The sequence below is a fragment of the Chinchilla lanigera genome, unplaced genomic scaffold (assembly GCF_000276665.1).
Source record: "Chinchilla lanigera isolate Chin_1 unplaced genomic scaffold, ChiLan1.0 scaffold00137, whole genome shotgun sequence".
Classification (NCBI taxonomy): Eukaryota; Metazoa; Chordata; class Mammalia; order Rodentia; family Chinchillidae; genus Chinchilla; species Chinchilla lanigera.
The window spans coordinates 2173313-2181812 of record NW_004955538.1 but is presented as its reverse complement, the minus strand read 5'-3'; the positions used below and the strand labels follow the sequence as shown (position 1 = coordinate 2181812).

Sequence of the window (8500 nt, the reverse complement as noted above, 5' to 3'; positions counted from 1 at the left end):
CAGGACACCATGACACATGACAACCAGGATACCAGGACACCATGACCACTGTGACACCATGACAACCAGGACACCATGACAACCATGATACCATGGGCTGAGACTGTCAGACAGGATACCCCTCTATAAGAACGTCTGCGCAAACTGTTCTCTCAGACTGATGCAACTGTCATTACCAGTTACTGCAGTGAAGGCTTTTATTTTTGCCTTTAACTGCCTTCCTTTGCCTCAGTTTTTCTGAAGACAGCCGTAGTTTACCGGGCACAGGGACCCCACCGCGGCACCTTGCCATCGCTGCTGCAGCGCTGTTCCCAAGTAAAGCTCCGTTTTGCTTCACTTAAATTCTTTGCCCCTGCTCCTTCAGTAACCTTCGGTGAGCCAGCCAGCAGGCGATGCTGAGGGAGATCATGCGCTGCTGCTCAGTCAGCTGGAGAGGGTCTCGCAGCCCTCAGGACTTCCACGGCCGGCAGGACGCCGGGGACGGCCGACTCGGACCTGCAGGAGGGGGATTTGCCTCGTTTCATCCAGCAAAGTCTGCAAACCGCTGAGGTCCTAGGATGGGGCGATCCACACACCAGCGGGAAAGGAAGCATGAGTAACGGAGGGAGACTTGGGGACTGGGCTGCGCTCCTAACTGTTAGAGAACAAGGACTGCATATGCCTGGTTTGGTTTTATTTGCTGGTTTTATGTTTTTTTCCTTTGTCTTTTTGAGACAGGGTCTTGCTATGCAGTTCAGGCTGGCCTTGAGCTCACTTTGTAGCCTACGCTGACCTCGAACTCGCAACGATCTTCCTGCCTCAGCTTCCTGAGTGCTGGAATTACAGGCGTGTGCCACCATGCCTGACTACTTTTTTTTGGGGGGGGGTACCAGGAATTGAACTCAGGACCTTGTGCTTGCCAGGCAGGTGCTTGTGCCACTGAGCTATATCCCCGGCCGTTTTTTTTTTTTGTTGTTGTTGAGACAGGGTCTTGTTACATAATGTAGGCTGGGCTTGAACTCTCAGTGATCCTCCCGTCTCAGCCTCCTCCTGAGTGCTGGGATTACAGGTGTGTGCCACATACTTGGTTTATGTATTTTTTTTAACGTATGCCGATCATTTCCTGCTCTTCTCTCTTTGGCCTTCTGACTGTGTACACTTACATTATTGTACAAATCATAACTATTGCACAACTTGCGGTTCACATTACAATTCAGTCTTTCAGTCACAAAATACTTCCAGTCCTGCCTCACCTGAGGAGTGATCAGCTCAGACTAGGACAGACGCGACATGTGTGGGGACTGCGCCTCCCCGCTTGGAAGGAAGGGTGAAACTGGCTTTAGCTGCAGGAAGGAAGGATGCATTGGCGCGGTGGAAATCTTCACAGAAGGTGAGGGTGTGTGGGAGGGTGATCTGAGGGCAGATGCGTCACCAACCTGCTACTTCAGCCGGCACCTGGCTTCCCTGGGTTCTGACCTTGCGCCTTGCCAGGGGGTGCGTGGAAAATCTCCAGCAGAGGGCACAGGCGAGACAGTGAGGGGATTCCTCCCTCCCTTGCTTGCTTTCTCTCTATTTTTTTGTTTGTTTGTTTTTTGTTTGTTTGTTTTTCTTCTGGTACCAGGAATCGAACTCACGACTTTGAGCTTGCCAGGCAGGCACTGTGCCGCTGAGCTAAATCCCCAGCCCCGCTTTCTCTCTATTTTTTAGCTGTACCAAAGGCCGGATTATTCTGAGAGAGAAATTAGCCAGAAATTAATTTTGTTTAGCTTGGCATTGTGTCACAGCCTATAATCCCAGCACTTGGGAGGCTGAGGCAGGAAAAGCACCATGAGTTCAAGGGCAGTCTGGGTTACATAGTGAGACCATGTCTCCAAAAAAATTCATTTAAAAATATGTATTTATTTATTTGTTTGTTTGTTTTTGTCTCCTTTTTTTGTCTTTTTGAGACAGGGTCTCTCTGTGCAGTTCAGGCTGGCATTGAGCTCACTTTGTAGCCCAGGCTGGTCTCAAACTTGAAATGACCTTCCTGTCTCATCCTCCTGAGTGCTGGGATTACAGGTGTGCACCACAATGCCCGGCTGGCTATTACTTTAAATACACACATTTATGGCATTCAGTATAATAATTCAATACATGCATACAGCATACAAATGACCGAATCAGGGTAGTGAACACTTCCATGCCCTTAAACATTTTTAGTTAAATTTTTGGTTTACATGTGATGATTGTATATATTTATGAAGTATGTGTGAGATCTCAATACATGTATATAATATGCACTGATAAAATCGGGATAATTAGTGTCTCTTTATCATCACTTTGGGTTTGTAGCATTTTGAAGACATTCTTAAAACAATGCTTAGAAAGTTTGAACATCACCAGGTGTGGTAGTGAATGCCTATAATTCCAGTACTTGGGAGGCTGAGGGAGCAGGATTGCCAGGAGTTCAAAGCCAGCCTGGACTATGCAGTGAGTTCAAAGCCAGCCTGAACTACTCAGTAAAACCCTGTCTCAAAGAAAGAAAGAAGTTAGGCGTGGTGGCGCACTCCTGTAATCCCAGCACTTGGGAGGCTGAGGCAGGAAGATCGTCGCAAGTTTGAGACCAACCTGGGCTACGAGGTAAGCTCAAGACCAGCCTTAACTGCATAGCAAGACTCTGTCTCAAAAAAAAAAAAAAAAAAAAAAAGAAGAAAGAAGGAAGGAAGGAAAAGAAGGAAGGAAGGAAAGAAAGACTGTGCCTATGGGTTCTCTCTATAGTAGCTACTGTATGCTTTTACTATATGAATATATTTAATTCTAGATACTATGTGATGCAGAGATTACACAAATTGAGGTTTTTTAGTGTTTCTTTTTACTTTTTTCCCATTCTCTTACTCTTCCTGCAACCCCTTCAACCCCTCTTAGCATTTCTGTTTAATCAGCTGTGCAAATCTCATTAAACTAAAAAATATTTTTGCCATGCTGGAGTTCAAAACCAGGGCATTACTCACACTAAGCAAGTGCTACACCACTGAGATACCCTTCCAACCTGAAAATTGTTCAACAGCAAGAATCCAACCATAACCAGGTATGGTGTCCACGTGCCTATAATCCCAAATACTTGGGAACTGCACAGTGAGACCTTGTCTCAAAAAAGACAAAAAGAGAAAAGAAAGAAAGAAGGGTTCAAAATGAACATTTGTCACTCACTAATATGGGCTTTGTCTCGCCCAGGGGAGGCCTGGGCTGCACACGTTGTGAACAATGCTGCAGATGTCTAGGACACAGCCAGCGGACGTGCTTGTCATGAAGGCGGTGATATCGAGGTCTCAGTGCATTTAAATCCACAGATCACAGAATTAAAACCTTAAAACCAAGATAAATGCAACCTTCTCCTTGTGTTTTGTGTGTGTGTGTGTGTGTGTGTGTGTGTGTGTGTGTGTATCTTTTTGAGACAGGGTCTCGCTATGCAGTTCAGGCTGGGCTTGAGCTCACTTTATAGCCCAGGCTGGTCTCAAACTCACAGCGATCCTCCTGCCTCACCCTCCCGAGTGCTGGGATTACAGGCCTGTGCCACCACTCCTGGCTTCTTCTCATTTTAAAGGTGAAGGAGAACGTGGCTCTCTCTGTGACCACTGGGCTACAGTGGCAGCCAGGATTTGCGTGCCTGGACAGCAGCTTCTGTCTTCACCGAAACTTGAGCTAAGCTTTCTGCCTGCCTGCTGAAGTTTGGATTTGAATACCCCCCGCCACACACACACACCACCCAAATCCAGAAACTCCGGAAGCCATTTGCACAGCGAGCCCTGCTGGTGCTTGGTGAGTGCTGAGGAGGAGCAGGGAGGACAGCAGGGGAAGTCAGACCGCTAACCTGGCTTGGCTTCACGGGGAGTTGTGCCATTCGCTTGGTGGAGGCGGCCCTCCTGGCCTCCAGGTTCAGGGAGAAGCTCACGAGGCGGAACTTCCTGGCCCTGCCTCCTGAGAGGACAAAGGCATGGACATATGGGTAAGGAACAGGAGCCCAAGTCCTACACCTGGCACTGTCCTCTTGCCTTAGCCCCAGCCTCTGAGCTTAGCAGAGACCGCCCTGCCTCTGCGTACTGCTAGTGAGATTATGCAATTCTTGGCTCTGCGGGGGAATCTTCTAGGACTTATAGAGGTTACTGGGATTCATGTCACCAAGACCCTCCCAGGCACATTTAGGACAATCAAAACCAAGTAGCTAAAATGAGGAGTATGTAAACGATGGGGAGTTAATCCAGGCACTGAAAAGAAGAGTAAATGAAGCCCTGTGGCAAAGCAGACTAGAGTCTCTGCTTCCACCCTGGCGATCTCCCTCTGGCAGTTAATGGTTCAGGTTATTAACCCAGAGGCTGGGGCTGTAGCGCTTGCCCCCGCAGACACGAGGCCTGGGGTTCAACCCCGCGGGACCTTGCCAAGGATAGGCTAGCTGGCCCTGCAGGGAAGAGCAGAAATCCTCTTCCTTCCCATGTTTTTTTTTGAGACAGCGTCTACCTACATAGCCCAGGCTGGCCTCAAACTCAAGGTGGTCCTCCTGCCTCAGCCTCCCAAGTGCCGGGATCACAAGCGTATGCCACCACACCCAGCTACCCTACCACATTTTTCCTTGTTTCTTCTTCCTGATGGTTGCAGGCCCTGGGTCTCCGCAAGCTCACACTCCGCAGGACGGCAGTCGGAATTAGTTGCAGCATCAGAGCAATCTTGGGGGCAGAGCTCATCTTTCGCAGCTCCGTGACCCTAAGCTGGGAGTGAATGTCATCGCTGCCTACGCGCACGTTTGAGAACCGCGAAAGCGTGGCTGGCCTGGCTGGGGCACCGGGACAGGTTGCGCAAGCCATTGTCTGTAGTGGTATTTGTCATCTTCCAAGGGCCGGCAACCCGATTAGGATCTTCTGTGAGCGCTTCCTCAGTCACACCGCTTGAACCCCTGGAAGGCTGTTGGAAGAAGGTTCCCCTTTCACCTGCATTGCTGGCTGGTCCCTCACACACCCCCTGGCTGCTCCCCTAGGGCTCCCTTAGGTGGCCTTGTGCATTCCGAGGCGCACATAGCTGAGGTTCCAGGTTTATGTTTTTGTTGTGTGGTACTGGGGATTGAACCCAGGACCTTTGCACTGAGCTCGATCCCCAACCCTTTTTTTTTTTTTTTTGGTACCGGGAATCCAACTCAGGACCTTGCACTTGCCAGGCAGGCGCTTATGCCACTGAGCTATATCCCCAGCCCCAACCCTTTTAAAACATTTTTTATTTTGAGACAGGGCCTCGTATTAAATTGCTAAGTTGTCCGAGCTAGGCTCAAAGTTGTGATCCTCCTGCCTCAGCCTCTCAGTGCTAGCATTACAGGTGCACACCACCACGCCTGGCTGAGGCTTAAGCCTTTTAAGGTCACTGCCTCCCCCACTGGTAGGACCTCGGAGGACCTCAGCTTCCTCTTACTGCCCCGCCCCTCCCCAGGCCACTGTCCATCAGCACCCGAGGCCAGCTCTGTCCAAGCTGCCTGAGCTTGTGGCCCCTGATGAGGCTTGGGGCCCTCCCAGGTGCCCCTCAGCTGTGTCCCCAGGACCTACAGCACCTCCACACCCTCTATGACCCGAGCCCCCACCCCGTCCTCCCTCGTCCTGGGACCCCATCCTCTGTGTGGGCTGCTCCCCACCCTCACCCTCAGCCCGCACGTGGCTGTCCCCTGGCGATGACCAGGCTCGTGATAAAGTGACTCCTGACCCAGCTGTGTGGCCCACAGTGTGGCCACACAAACCACAGGCTGGGGACACAGAGCAGCGCTGAGTGCTGCTGAGCACGCGTGCGGCCCCAGAGTCCGCCCCAGGCGAGCGCTCACGGCAGCCGCACTCCCAGAGCCGGGACACCACGCTGCCTCTCCTCCTCCTCCTCCAGCAACACCAGCCTCCATCTCCCGGTGAAGAGTCAGCTGTAAAGTGGTAATTATAAGCCTGGTGCGGTGTTGTAGCCTGTATTCCCAGTGTTTGGGAGGCTGAGGCAGGAAGGTCACCTCTCGGTCAAGGCTAGTCTGAGCTCCATAGTGAGTTCTACAGAGTGTAGTGTCAAAAATCCAAAAAACGACGAAAAGTTAGTCACACACGTGCGCATGGCTGAGTAACAACAGTTATGGGGAGTGTGGAGAAATACCTCCTTCCCATACTGTCTCCATACAAACCCTGTCTCTCTCCCTCTGGCGCACACGCACACACGTGTGTACACCCACACCACCCATACAAGCAACCACTGTCACCACTCCTGGTGTATTCCTGCAGGCTGCCTTGGTGCACACACAGGTACTATGTATGTGTGTATGTGTGTGTGTGAGGGTGTGTGTTGCTGTCTGTTTTCCTTATTTGAAGGCAGAGTGTCTCCCCCTTTTAAAAAATTTACATAATAAATTTATTATTTAAAATCTTTCAGTAAGTACAACAATTACAACATTCAGAGGGGCTGAACCCATTAATTTGCTTGGATGAGATTTATTTTGGAATCGCATTATCCAAGCAACACACTTTATATGACACATGCAAAGAAAGAAAAAAGTGAGATAAATGCCTATCTTAGAAGTTTATCAATAACCTCTTACATACACATGCATTCACAGAGTGGTTGAGGACCCTGTTATACAGTCCTTTAGTGAGGTCCGCAGCGGTGTCTCCCCCTTCACAGCGTCTGTTCTGCATTCTCCCCGGGTGGGAAGGGAGGACCCCGTCTGTCCGAGCTGTCCACCTGTCTGGCTCTCCTGACCCTGTGCTGCTCTTGCAGCGGAAGTGGCCCAGCTGTGTTTCGCACAGTTAGGACCCCAGTGAGACGAACTGCAGCAGGAAAGGCTGGCTTGTGGGTGTGAGCTGCGGTCAGCTTGACCCGTGTGGCCAAGTCCCCTTCCCGGGCCCTGTGCGGGGAACCCCACTGCGGGGAGACGCCCTGGGGGCCGCCAGCCTTATGCGGGGCATTGTCGCTCACTCGGGCCTTGCTGGTCTGGGGTGACCCTGTGGCACCTGCCGCCCTCTCACATCTGCCCGGATTCCTGAGTGTCCCCGCTTCCTTCTGGGGCCCCTCATTCTGGAAGCCACTGACCGCTGCTTGGCAGAGGTCTTTTGGGGGCCTGCTGGCTGCCTCCCTCACATGCCCAGGAACCCCTATCTGTCAGCCCTCACCCCAGCCCTTTGCCGAGGAAACAACCGGGGCCTGGCCCACCTGATTCTGCCCGGAGCCCCGCCCCTGGGTCCTCCCCCACCTCCTAGTTGGGGGGCGGGGGGGCTCTGCCCAGCCTGCACCCCTCAGTGAAGCTCTAGCTTTTTTTTTTTTTGGTACCTGGAATCGAACTCAGGACCTTGCGCTTGCCAGGCTGGTGCTTGTGCCGCTGAGCTGTATCCCCAGTCTGCTCTAACTCTTCAAGGTTGGGCCCCTGGCCAACTGTCCCCACCTTGGGGAGCTCTCGGCCACAGCCAGCGTGGGCCCCTTTATCTCTGTGGGTGCCCCTCACCCTGTACTTGGACTTCAGAGGCTCGCTCGCTTCCTCCCCCGTGTCCTGTGCACGAGGTACGAGGTACGGTGGCCCCTCGGCCCGGCCACTGCGCCCCTCCTCCCACCCGCGCTGGGGGATGCTGTCTTCCACGAGTGAGTGTGGCCTGCAGTGCTGCGCTCCTCACCCACCTCTCGGGGCAAATCCGGTGACCTGGAGGGAGCGGCAGGGACCGTCCAGCCCCTGGGGACCGGCTGCCAGCTGGAGGTGACTGAGTGTCCACCCCTGACTCGAAGCCTGCTCCGGTCTTGGTTCTGGGCGCTCCTGCACTCGCCCCCTGGGAGAGACGGCACTGCGTCCCATCAGGAGCCAGGGAGAGGCTGAAGCCAGTGCCTGAGGGTCCCAGCAGCCCTGGACCCTGAAGCCAGAGCCTGGTGCCGAGGGCCCTGCAGAGAGCGACCCAGCTGCGGCCCCCTACTGTTGAGGAGGGGCTCTGCCTGGCTGCAGGGCTGGGGCTTGGTCGAGGCACCCTTCCCTCAGGGACTCGGCTCTGCCCCGAGGGACACAGAGCCACCAGCGGCACCGCCCCCAGCCCCTCTGTGCACACACAACCACCAGGTCAATTATGGAAATGCGCGAGTCCCACCGGGGCTGCTGGGGCCTGTGCAGAGTCCAGGTGGTTGGGAGTCCACCCACTACCTTCCCTCCCTCCACCCCAAATCTGCAGTGAACAGGTCTGAGGGAGACCCCAAAGGGTCATGAACCCCCACAATTTTTTGCTTTTTGAGACAAGGTCTTGCTATGTACCCTAGGCGGGCCTTGAACCTGCAGCAACTCTCCTGCCTCAGCCTCCTGAGTGCTAGGATTACAGGTGTGCACCACCACACCCACCCGGTCTCACTAGGCAGTTCAGGCTGGCCTTGAGCTCATTTTGTAGCCCAGGCTGATGAACTCGAAACAATCCTCTTGCCTCAGCCTGCTGAGTGCTGGGATTACAGGCGTAACTGCTACCACACCTGGCTTTTTTTTTTTTAATGGAGAATCAAACTCATGACCTCATGC

The 8500-nt window shown here is 53.0% G+C and overlaps 1 long non-coding RNA gene across 1 annotated transcript; it reads left to right on the top strand.

The window, feature by feature from the left end:
* The first annotated feature begins 1248 nt into the window (after window positions 1-1248).
* On the top strand, window positions 1249-5060 carry LOC106147277. Its single transcript, XR_001232091.1, has 3 exons — window positions 1249-1369; window positions 3563-3777; window positions 4612-5060. It is a non-coding gene; the product is annotated as an uncharacterized LOC106147277 (long non-coding RNA).
* Window positions 5061-8500: the final 3440 nt, after the last annotated feature.